We start from the raw sequence: 13003 nt of genomic DNA on the forward strand, positions 1-13003 counted from the left end.
AGTTCTGGTCAGTATGTTGATGTTAGGAAAGACCACAGGTTCTGGTAAAGATGACAACTGCTAAAAGTTTCATGCAGTGTGCAGTTTCATAAACCACCAAGCATGTACAAATTTCAAAGAAATATATTTTAATAGCCTAACTAAAATGGAAAATCTGCCTATACATAGTTACCAGGATATGTGCAAGTCAGCATGAAGAAGCAAAATGAAAAACTTTATTAGAGAAAACATATAGAGACTAAATCCACTATCAAAGACAAGAGTAGAAAACATCACAAACATAAAGAAGCATCCAAATGGTCAACTATAGCAAGGGGAAGGCAATCTGTTGTTGGAGGGGGCTGCTTGTTTGTTCCTGGCTGCTCAGCAACTCAGACTATAGTAGTCTGCTATAGAGCAGGGGATAATACTATGGGAGTGGATTTGCTCCTTTTCTAACACCACCTTCCCCAGGAGCCCGGCTTTGTTTTTCCCATCACTCTCTTCTATCAATTAGGAGCTCCTGGCTCTGTCATACGCTATCATATTGCTCCTGGATATTTCTATTATTAAATCATTGATAAAACTGACTCTGCTTATCTAGATTCCCACATAAAATTGAAAACATCAGTTGAAAGGAAATGGTTTATAAGGCATGTCACTTTGCAGCACATGGAAGCTGAAAGGCATTCACTGTGTACTAAACGATTTGGGTGGGTAGGAATGAGAGTAGTAATAAAGCCGTAGCTGTCTGTATGGAAAATATGAAGAAAAGCAGGGAGTGCAAAAAAAACCACATGTATCTGGAGGAGTAAGTCTGGGAATTAGCACAGCCATGCTGGATTTACCGTTCTAGCTATCCTGAACATAGTACAGACCTTAAGTGAGTGGAATTCACCAAAGCATCACAGCTACAACTCTCTAGGAAAATTTAAAGAACGAGGAGAAAGAGGGAGGATACTGTGCGTTACTTAGCAAAAGCGAAAACTTGCATGAAGAGATCAATATTAAATTAAATGAAGGAAACATTAAAAATCAGCATATAATTATTTGCTTAGGGTATATCCATGAATAGACCATATTTTCAAGTAAGGCAAAAATTCTGAACTTTTACAGTATTTTTGTTTACATTTGGTTATATGCATTTAATAACTACATATTTATATTTTGTTTCATTTCTTGTGTCTTGGTATTTTCATAGAAACACTCATAGTTTACAGAAATACAGAGATGTCATCTAAAAGTCTTCATTATAAAGCTAATTTTCAAATGAAACTCCTCTTTAAATGTTTCTACAACAATAAATATTTGTCAGCTATGCTCATCATCATGAACTGATGGTGTGGTTTAGAATTTTGTGGAGATATATAAATTCAGGCAAAAATATAGTGGTTTTTGAGAAATAGCCTGTCAACAATGAAGATAATATTTTTCTCTAATTTTTATTTCATGTAAACATTATTATATAAAATTAATTAGTCTAGTGAACCATCCTATAACATATTTTTCTGTTATTATTTGTATCACAATCTGGAAGTCATTTCTAATTAAATAAAAATAAATACTACCAACATTGGTAGCTGGCAACATCCTGATTTATTATGTAAAGGGTAAATGTTCCATAATTGGAAATCTTTAAACATGAGCAAAAACACATCTGTGGCATTTCAGCAGTCTTCATGAACATTTCAATAAAAATAGGTGGCTAAATATAAAATCATAGACACACATGACTTACCATAATAAAAACTGTGTTATCCACAAAGTAATCCATATCTACAAACATTTGAGTACACTAAATAACTCAGAGAGAACACTAAAAAATGTTTATTTAATTTGATGTTAAATATGAGGCAAAAATAAATAAATAATAATAAATATAAGACAACTTTAAATTTAACAATACATTTTAGAAATGAGCATTACTTTAGTAACAATTTTTCCTATGTTGCTATGCTTGAATATCCTTCCCTTAAAGAAAGTGTTAAGCATTAAAGAAAGTGTTAATAACTTTTCTATTAAAAATTAAAATCGAGATCCTAAAATATTTAAATAACAGTGTTTCTGCAGCCCATTCACACTGCTATAAGTAACAATTAACAATATACAATCAAATTAGCTTATAAACTCATGAATGGCTTTCTCTCAGTTCCAGATGTTCCAGGTAAATATGGCAAAAGGTTCTGTGTGTGGCAAGACCCTCTTTCTGGCTTGTACACAACACCATCTTCATCCTTACACACTAGGAATAGTGGACATCACTTGGGGTATTACTCCTTTCATCCTCATTATATGATTTAGAACATTTATGCTGAAATATAACTGCATATTTTTTAACCTTTAACATGACAATACAATCCAAATAAGAAATGTGTACTGATCAAATCAAGGAAATAACCATTTTTATTTCTTCAAATCTTAATAATTTTTACACACTGATAATTTCATAATTTTCTGGTTGCTTCAAAGGTATCATATATTGTTATAACCAATAATTACCCTCTGTGCTATGAAAGAACAAAACTAATTCCTCCTTTACACTTATTTATTTTTTCTTTTCTTCCTTTCTTGTTTTTGTTGTTGTTTAGGTTTTGGAGATTATAGTATAATTGGTTAATATCCCTTCCATTTCCTCCCTCTAAATCCTCCATGTGCTCCTCTTACTCTCAATTAATGAACTCAACTCAACTCTTTGTTTGCTAACTGGTGTTGCATACATACATACATAAAAACACATTTATACATCCTATAAATACCTAAATATGCAAGTACAACATGCTAATTCTATGTAATATCAATTGTTCATGTGTTTGCAGGGTTGACCATTTGGTTGGATAAGGAATTGGCCTTATTTTCTCTGGGAAAGACCATTTACTCAGTATTCCTTAGAAGCCTTCTGGAATGAAACCTCTTGGGCTTTCTCCATCCACATTAGCATGGCTACTGCTCTTTTCCTTGTTCAGTTTATGTTTACTCAGCCACATCGGTGAAAGCTTTGGGGTGTAGCTTCTTATAACGCTTATGACGCTTAGGTCACTAATGATAAAAAAATTGTCCCCTTTCTAGTATCATGAAATTGTTGAGGCAGAGGCTTTTCTGAATGTAGTACATGACTGACATTGACAGCGCAAGTAGACACAGAATACAGAATTACATGAAAATTTAAAAGTTTTCATACTTTATGCTAAACATTATAAATATTTTTAGAAAAAATGCAGCAATTTTCTTGATATATGAAAGTATAGGCTTTCCACCACATCACAACTCATCTATATTAGTACTAAACTTCTGCTAGTCTATTTGCAATAGAAAGGAAAATGTATTTAAATCTGTACATCTGTGTAAGTAGACTGTTATAGGGGAACGTGTATCAAAGATGTGTTGAAGATGTAGAGTCAGGAGAATCATAAGTTTTGGGCCAGTCTGGGCTAGACAGATGACTCCATTATAAAGGGTAGCTACTACAGAGAAGACCTGAGTTTAATTCCCAACACCCACATAGCTGCTCACAACTGTCTGTATCTTGGCCAGGGGATCTAATGGCATATTCTAGCCTCTGGGAGCCTCTATACTCACATAAGTGTACACATACCCATAATTTTATGTTATACAAATAATATATATCTTTAAAAATGTATAAATACATAAATAACTATATATGTACATAGTTATGTCATATAGAATTAAAAATAAAATAAATTATTTTAAAGACATTTTATGTGTATATATTTCAAAGCTGAAATCCTTGTTTATATTCTTTTTATTCTTTTTATTTTATTTCTTTGTTAATTTTTTACAATGAGTTTTGATCATATTCGGCCCCTCCACTATACTTTCCAAGTCTACCATGCCTCTTTAGCTACCAAGTTTGTGTCTTTTTTTTTCTATTTGTCTTTGTTTCTTTGTATTAATCTGTCACTTCTGACTATTATAATACACTTGCTATCCCTTTTTCTACAATGGTCTCTGAGCACATGAATGAAGGAGGGTGATAGAGATTTTGGATTTGAGGCGAAGTTATTCTGCAGTCCTTTCTTTGCACTTCGCCTAATTATGATTCTCTGTGCTAATTACCATCTACCAAAAATAGAAACTTTATATTACCTCTGATGAGGTTGAAGAGCTGCATTAATCTCTGGGTATAATGATAAGTCATTAGAAATTGGTTTAATACTATGACATTTAAGATGATAACAGCATTAGTTCCTCCCTTAGGGCATATGATATTTTAGATAAAAATTATTGCTCCCAAAATGATTCCAGATACAGGTTTCATCTTGAGGAACAGTACTTAAATCTACTTGGAAAGTGTTTGGTTACACCAATGATGGTCATGCCACTGTTAAACCAGAGGATATGTTTGTCCTGTCAGGTCAGTTATTAATGTAGTTCACAGGATTCACAGCTGGGTAAGTTTCATGGTGCCTTTTCTAATCTGTCAGCATTATAGCATTTCAAGTAGGATGCAATTTTGACAGTAGTGATGAAAGTTCCAGGCTAGCACCAGATTGATTTACATTTTTGTTCTTCTTGTATTTAAGTTATTACAGATAGTTGAGAGCATATTTTTGTTAAACTGTTTTAAAGAAAACAAATTGCATCTTTTTTATTTTTACTGTTTTCCTATGCTATATATAATATAGAACTATAAACTATCTCTGAATGATAAAAATTCCATATTATTGACTATATATAATATAAAGGCAATTATTAGTAAATAAACAAAACTCATGTAATTTCGATTAATAGTGTGGATTTCCTATTTCTATCAGGGCAAAGATTTTTAACTGCTACACAGAACTGAAATTAGTACATTAATAGGATAGATACTTAAAATATAATTATTATCCTAAGATTATATATTTAAAGATATTGTCATTTTTATCTCCAGTGTTGTTCTCGGGAGATTTTTAATACAAGAATCATGTTCATGTTCTGAAAAAATTTTTTTCATAATAATTTTATGGTGAAAGTTAATATTTTGATTGATACTTGATACAGGATATGCTCAAAAACTTGAAAAATTCTTTCATTCAAAACAGGTTTTTTCAAAATTATGACCTATAAAATCATTGGATTTTTAGCATGATGCGTATTTAACGGTGAGAAGCTGTTGTGTGAAGGCTGCGTTCATGATCTATAAAGACTACAGAAGGACTGACAGCATCATCCAAGTAAGCAGCATTTAAATTCAGTGATTAAAATTCAATGAAATTCAGTGAACTTTTAAGAGTTCTACATTCTCCAATTTTCTAGTAAATTAATATATTGAAACAATTCCAATAGATGTAAATTTCAAAATATTCTGATTATATGCCACACTTGAAATAAAAATGGTTTTCTTCAGAAAGGGAAGGGGGAGCTAAATGTTTGCAGGTGTCTAACTGCTGTGCATTGCTGAGTATTTGAAGACTGACAATCAACACCTAGATTCTCCCACAGGCAAGTCCTATAAGGAAAGTCAAGCCATTGATTCATAAGGACTTAATTTGACAGAAGTTTCACTTCGTTATCAACAATTTCAAGACATATTCATTTCATATGCTCCTTTGTACCCCAACTCACACAGCAACAACAAATATCTTGGCTTATTAATATTCCAGATATTATGACAGCATGCTAAGTGCAATTTTGTCATTTTTTGTTAAAGAAAATGAAATATTTAATATACGTGGTATGGTTAATTAAGTAGCAGGTGTATTTTCTTAAGTTTAATACTTCCACACATATGTTTCTCTAGCATTAGTAAGTGTTTTATGGAAGTTTCCCTCTGAAGAATTTGGTGCCTAAGGGTATCTTACGATTTTCTTGGAAAGGGAAATCCTGGAGATGTTGTACCCTCATCTAACTAGAGGAAAAAAAATAATATTAAAATAAGGACTAATTGTTTCTTCTTCTGAATCCAGGGATTCTGGGTGTAGTCTGGGTATAAGGGAATATAGTCACCAACTCATTTTGGATGGACTTAAACTCTTAGTCTACGTACTCATGGTATTGAAAAATGTAATTATTTATAGAAAGAAAACTTTTCAGTACTACTGGAACTCTACATAATAAAATCTCAATTTGACAAAAAAATAGGATACTGAACTATAGCCTACAGTATTTTGCAGAATGGCCAGGAGACCTCTCCACCTGCTAAAAACAAGAAACCACCAGCATGTATACCATCATTCTAGAAAACTTTTGTGCAGCTCTTCCAGACATTTCCTGTTTGCACAAATACTCTGAAATTGCACATTTTCTCATCAACCAAGACTTTCTATATTTTGTTCTGTATTTAAGTGAGACACCCTAAATTTAAAGAATCCCACACCTGGCAGATTAGGCAAATGTCAGAACAGAGGAAAAGCCAGTCATTTGAATGTCCAAAAAGTGCCAAGAAAGAGAAAACAGACAGCAAGAAGTCTGACAATACTAAAATAAACAGATATAAACACCCTTTGTAGACATCTTAGAGCCTCTGTGCTTATCCACTGAAATCTTTCTTAAAATGTGCATCATAGTTCAAAGTTTCCATTCATTCAATAAATTATCAGATTCTTAATATTGCAAAATACTGGATTAGTCTGTGAAGATTAGTAAAAAAAATGACACTCTGTATGTTATGATTCAGGAATGACAATAAGAATAGACATAGTTTCCTCCCCTGGGAGATCAGGGAACCACATAGAAGAGGCTGGAGGAAAGACTGTAGGAGTCAGAGGGGATGGAGGACACCAGGAAAACAAATCCCACTGAATCAACACAGCAGAGCTCACATAGGCTCACCTCACAGAGACTGAAACAGCAAGCAGGAGGCTGCGTGAGTCTGCACCAGGTCTTTACCATATGTATTATGGCTTTAGCTTGATGTTTATATGGGATTCCCAACAGTGGGAGCTGGCCTATCTCTGCCTCATTTGTCTGCTCTAGGGATTTTTTTTCTCCTATTGGGTTGACTTGTCCAGCGGTAAGGGATGGACTTTTGCCTTGTATTTTGTTTACTGCCATTTAGCTGCTGTCTGTTGCAGGCCTGCATTTTTCTGAAGAAGAAATAGAGGGGGAATGGATGTGGGGGAGATGAGAGGGAAAACTGTGTTGGGATGTTTTGTATGAAAGGAGAATCTACTTTCAATTAAAAATTTAAAAACAATAAATGAGTAAAATGATCATATATTATAACACAACAACAATAAAAAAACTTCAAATAAGATTAGACACATAATCTTTTAGGAATCTAAAAGAAAGACCTTTTACTCAGGTGAAGGGGGTTAAGAGGTACACTCTACAGAAAGAAAGAAGTACTTTGAAGTTTAGTCTAGAATTTTCCAGACAAACTAGAAGCATAAGTGAGGCAGTAGATATCAGGATCATAGAGCCTGTGGATCTTGGAATAATGCACAGATTTTTTTTGACAGGTATTACAGGAGTTAGAAACAACTAAAGAATGCAAGCTAGGGCGTAAAACCATTTGTGTGGCAGTTCAGTTTGCGCTTGGGCAGATGACACACTGGCTTGTCTTAAGGCTGGATTGTTGAGAGCCTTCTACTTCCTGTGAGATTCCTAGGAAAGCACTGAGCCAGAGAATTTACAAAAGGAAGAATTAAAAACAAAAAAAACCCCTAAGTTTCTTAATTTTGTTCTGTTTAAAAACTGTATTATTTTCTCGTACCATACATCCATACCACTACTTCCCTTGCCTCCACTCCTCCAATCCCTGCTTCCACCTCACTTTGTTTCCAGGTCCCTTGCTTCTCAGTTTCCTTTCAGAAATAAAGCAGGCCTCCCAAGATTGCAACCGACCATGGCATAACAAGCTGCCATAAATCTAGGCTCAACCCTTGTATCAAGGCTGGAAGAATGCAACCCAGCAGAAGGAAAAGTGCCAGAAGAACTGGCAAAAGAATCAGAGACACCCTGACTCTCACTATTAGGAGTCCCACAAAAATCCCAAGCTAAATAACCACAACATATTTGCATTCTCATGCAGTCTCCATGACTGTCATTTTAATCTCTGTAACTCCTATGATCACTGCTTAATCAATTCTTTAGGCCATGTTCTTCTGATGTCATAGAGTGCTCTGGTTCCCACAATCATTGCCCTAAGACATTTTTCAGGCAAAACAGGTTGAAGTGGAAGGTTTTATGGCCAAGCTGGTGTAAGTCCCACCACTGGAAGCCATGCCTTGTTGAATAAGCTGGTAAATTCAGGCTTCTAATCCTCCCTTACCCTCTAGGGTCACTTTCCTAGGTTCTGGGAAGTTTCCATTGCACTAGGTTTCCGCATTGCTTCCCCAAATGTGGCCAAACTCCAGTTGTCTCTCCCAGCACCTTCTTTCTTTCACTCCTGCCTTCCCTGGCCTCATCCCTCTTGTTCTCATCCCCATCCACACCATTCCACCTCAAAATCACTTGTATTTCTTTTTCCAGGGAGATCCACACATCCTCCCTTGAGTCCTTTATGTTACTTAGCCTTCCTAGATCTGTGGACTGTAGCGGGATTATCATTTACTTAACAGCTAATGTTCTCTTTTAAGTGACTACATACCATGTTTTTCTTACTTGGCATAAATTAACTCACTTCAACATGCTTTTTTCTAGTTCCATACTTTTACCTGAAAGTTTTATTATTTAATTGTTTTGAATTAATTAATTAATTAACTAATTTATTTTAAATACCTCCCACAGTTTCTTCTCCCCATTTTCCTCCTGTGCCCTTCCACAACCTCTCTTTTGCCCACCCTCCCTCATCACTTCTCCTCTGTCTCCATTAAGAAGGGTTAAGCCCTCCTAAGGGATTCCACAAAGCCTGCATAACATGTTGAGGCAGCACTAAGCTCCTCCCCTTTGCATCAAGGCTGGGCAAGGCACCCCAGAATAGGGAAGAGCTTACAAAGAGTCAGCTCATGCACCAGGGAGGCTCCCTAGGTGTCCTTGCAGAGTCTATGATATCACACAAACTCAGATCAGCTATCTCTGTGGGTTTCGCTGTCATAATTTTGAACCCTCTTGCTCCTATCATCCCTTCTCCCTCTCTTCAACTGCACTCCCAAAGTTAGGTCCAGTGCTTGGTCCTGGATGAAAGCTCTAATACGACAATTAGGTAGTCACTAATCTGATCATAAATGAAGGCAAGTTCAGGAATCCTTTCCACTATTGCTAGAAGGGTAGCTGGGGTATTTTCATGGGTTCCTGGGAAATCCTTGGCAGCAGATTTCCCCCTAACCCCATAACAGCCCCCTTTATCAAGATATATCTTTCATTACTCTCTCCCTCTGCTTCTCACCCAATTTGACCACGCTGATCCCTCCTATTCCCATCCCCCATCCCCTCTCTTCTACTCTCTAGTACAGCATTCTCTCTCTCTCTTATTATTATTATTATTTAATTGACATTTTACATACCAATCCCAGTTCCCATTCCCTTCCCTCCTCCCACTCTCGCCACTCTCCCCCCAACCCAGGCCCCCAAACACTCCTCACAGAAGGTAAGGCGAGTCAACAAAGTCTAGCACTTCACTTTGAGGCAGGACTGAGACCCTCTTCATCGGTCTTTATCCATTCTCTAGTTAAGAGACATCTAGGTTGATTCCAGTTCCTGACTATTACAAATAAAGCTGCAGTGAGCATAGCTGAGCAAGTGTCCTTGTGGTATGGTAGAGTGTTCTTTGGGTAAAAGCCCAAGCATAGTATAGCTGGGTCTTGATACAGATGAATTCTCAATTTCTGAAGAACTGCCATATTGATTTCTGTTGTGGCTGAGTATGTTTGCACTCCCACCAGCAGTGGACGGGTGCTTCTCATGCTTCCCATACCTCACCAGAGTGAACTCGCGCTTGCATTTTGAACTTAGCTCTTCTGACAGGTGTAAAGGTAATCTCAGAGTAGTTTCGATTTGTATTTCCCCCATGGCCAGGATGCTCAACGTTTCAAGTGTTTCTCACCAATTTGAGAGTCCTCATTTGAGAATTCCCTAGATCTCTATCACATATTTTTATTGGATTATTTTGCTTCTCCGTTTCTAGTTTTAGAATTTCTTTATATATTTTGGATATTAGTCCTGTTTCAGACTTGGAGTTTATCAAAGCTTTTTCTATTCTGTAGATCGCCATTTTGCCCAACAGCATCCTTTGCCTTACAGAAGCTTTTCAGTTTCATGAGGTCCCATTTATTAATTGTCCATCCTAGTACCTGTGCATCTGGTGTTCTGTTTAAAATGTTGTCTCCTGTACCAATGTATTTACAACTGTTTTCCACTTTATCCTCTATCAGTTTCAGTGTGTCTGGTTTTATGTTGAGATCTTTGATCTATTTGGACTTGAGATTTACACGGGGTCATAAAATATGTATCTATTTGCATTCTTTTACATGCAGCATCCAGTTAGGCCAGCACCATTTCTTACAGATGCTTTATTTTTCCATTGTGCATTTCTAGTGTCTTTTTAAAGAAAAGAAATCAGGTGCCCATAGGTATAGGTATGGTCTTTGGTTTGATTTCATTGCCCAACAAATCCTTTTTATGTGAATACCACGTAGTTTTTATTGCTATAGCTGTGTAGTACCACTTGAAATCAGGGATGGTGATATCTCTGGAAGTCTGGAGTTTTTTGTTTATTGTTTTGTTTTACTCAGGATATTTTCAGCTATGCTGGGTGTTTTATTTATTCAGGTGAGGCGTGTGAAGCTGAGTATTATTTTTTCAGTATTTGTAAAGAATTGTGATAGAATTTTGGTGGGGATTGCATTGAGTCTGTAGATTACTTTTGGTAAGATGACCATTTTTAATAGGTTAATTCTATTGATCCACAAGCATTGGCGATCCTTCCATCCTCTGATAACTTTTTCAATTTCTTTCTTCATGGACATGAATTTCTTTTCATACAGGATTTTCACTTGCTTGGTTAGAGCTACACCTAGATATTTTATATTATTTGCAGCTGTTTTGAAAGGTGTGGTTTTCCTGAGTTTTTTCTCAATCTGTTTGTCATTTGTGTATAGGAGGATTACTGATTCTTTCTCATTTTTTAAGTTAATCCTGTATCCAGACACATGACTGAAGATATTTTTTAAGATGTAGGAGTTTCCTGGTCGAATTTCTGTGGTTGCTTGTGTATACCATTATACTACCTGCTACTAATGATGGCTTGACTTCTTTCTTTACAAATTGTATCTTCTTGATCGCCTTCAGCTGTCCTCATACTCTCGCTAAAACTTCAAGTACCGTATTGAATAGATTTGGAGAGCATGTACAACCTTTCTTGCTCCTGATTTTAGTATAATTGCTGAATTTTTCTTCATTTAATTTGATGTTAGCTATAGGCTTGCTGAAAACTGTCCTTATTGTGTTTAGGTATGTCTCTTATATCCCTAATCTCTCCAACACTTTTATCATGAATGCATAATACCTAGGCTGCTAACATCATTACTGGCTAGGCAAATTAGGTCTGAAAAAAATATCAATACAGGATTTCATAAATTCAGCCTCTAAAGTTTGTATGGGATGAGAGACCAAGAATGACAAGATGTCCTCTCTCTCCCAAGGACACATTTAATGTGCATTCATACATATTTACATACAGACAGACACAAATGTAAAAAAAAAAAGTTCCCAAGTATAGACTTTGATTATAAAACAATTAGGAAATTAACAAGACAGCATGCAAGAGAAATTTTTTGAATACTGTTGCTGGGATCTTGCTATCTTAGATCGTGGACCAATTTGGTCCTCAATGAAACTATTTCAACTGAACATACATTAATAACCAGACATGAACCAAAATTTCTTAACCCAGAGACCACTAATGCATCCACTAAACAATGTGTATACCCGGATAGATCTTCTTCATCCTCAGTAAATGAATTATGAATAAGACAAAACCAAAGGCTCTTTAAGAGATGACAAGAATTAAAGAATTTGTAGCAGATGGTACCAGCTGTGCACATTTAATTCCATCTGAAACAATCTGCCAAACAGTTAGACAGAACTGCTTTTGCATGTGAAATTGGAGTGTTTGGGAGCCAAGGAAGAAATGAGAGTAGTCTTTCTGGCATTAGCTATTGAAGCTTTTATTATAATTATTGCTAGTGAACATGAACTTTTTCTTCCAATGGTTTCCTAAGGCAACATTCTATCACTTGCTGTCTCTCTTTTCCATTCCATCTATTTCTCCCTCCTTTCATTTCTCTTCTCTTTCTCAATCCCCTTTGCCTTTTTCTTTATTTTCAAACTACCTCAAATGGGTTCAAGTACACTAAGTACACATATACACCCCGTTTTTAATCAATTATAGAAAAACTCAAAGAAAGCATTGTTAAAATGTGATAGATTGTCTTTCAGACATTATACATTAAGCATATATAATAATAGTTTATTGGGGACTTTTAAGGGCAAAAGTTTTCAAGGATCTAAGATATTTTGATAGATTTATAAAGATATTACTATAAGTGCTAAAGCAATATAGCATAAATGCCGCTAGGGAAGCAACAGGCTTTCACAAATATATTCTTTATGCCAATTTGAATAAACAATACTAATTTAGAAAAGACTGAACCTGAACTCAGGGTAGAAATATAGACTTTTATGGGCTTATAAAAAACAAGCAGCTATTAAAGGCCAAAGAAGGAATATTAACAAGCACTCAGATGAGAAAATACCAATACATTCAAAGTATTCAATTATGGGAATGGACTCACCAGAGAAAGGGACAATCTTGAATAATCTTATTAGAGAAATTTAAGACAAAATGTTTACTCAGAAAATGGTGGAACTGCAAGACTCCAGGGGCTGTGAGCATGGTGAAATGCTGAAACACACAGTGCATTATAGAACAAAGGAGACTTCTTCCTAAGAGAGGGAAGAAAATCGTCCAGTCCTAGCAAATAGCCCATGGGAGGAGTAGCTGCTAGCTGAATTTATGGGAAAGCAAAAGTACAGATAAGAATGGGCATAGAAGAGTAGAGACACCAGACATAAATGAAAGAGTTGTTGGCTTTCTGAACTTTCAAAGACAAGAAAATTTTGCAAGGATGAGAAGCGAGGAGTA

Source organism: Microtus pennsylvanicus, chromosome 2 (assembly GCF_037038515.1).
Source record: "Microtus pennsylvanicus isolate mMicPen1 chromosome 2, mMicPen1.hap1, whole genome shotgun sequence".
NCBI classification, from domain to species: Eukaryota; Metazoa; Chordata; class Mammalia; order Rodentia; family Cricetidae; genus Microtus; species Microtus pennsylvanicus.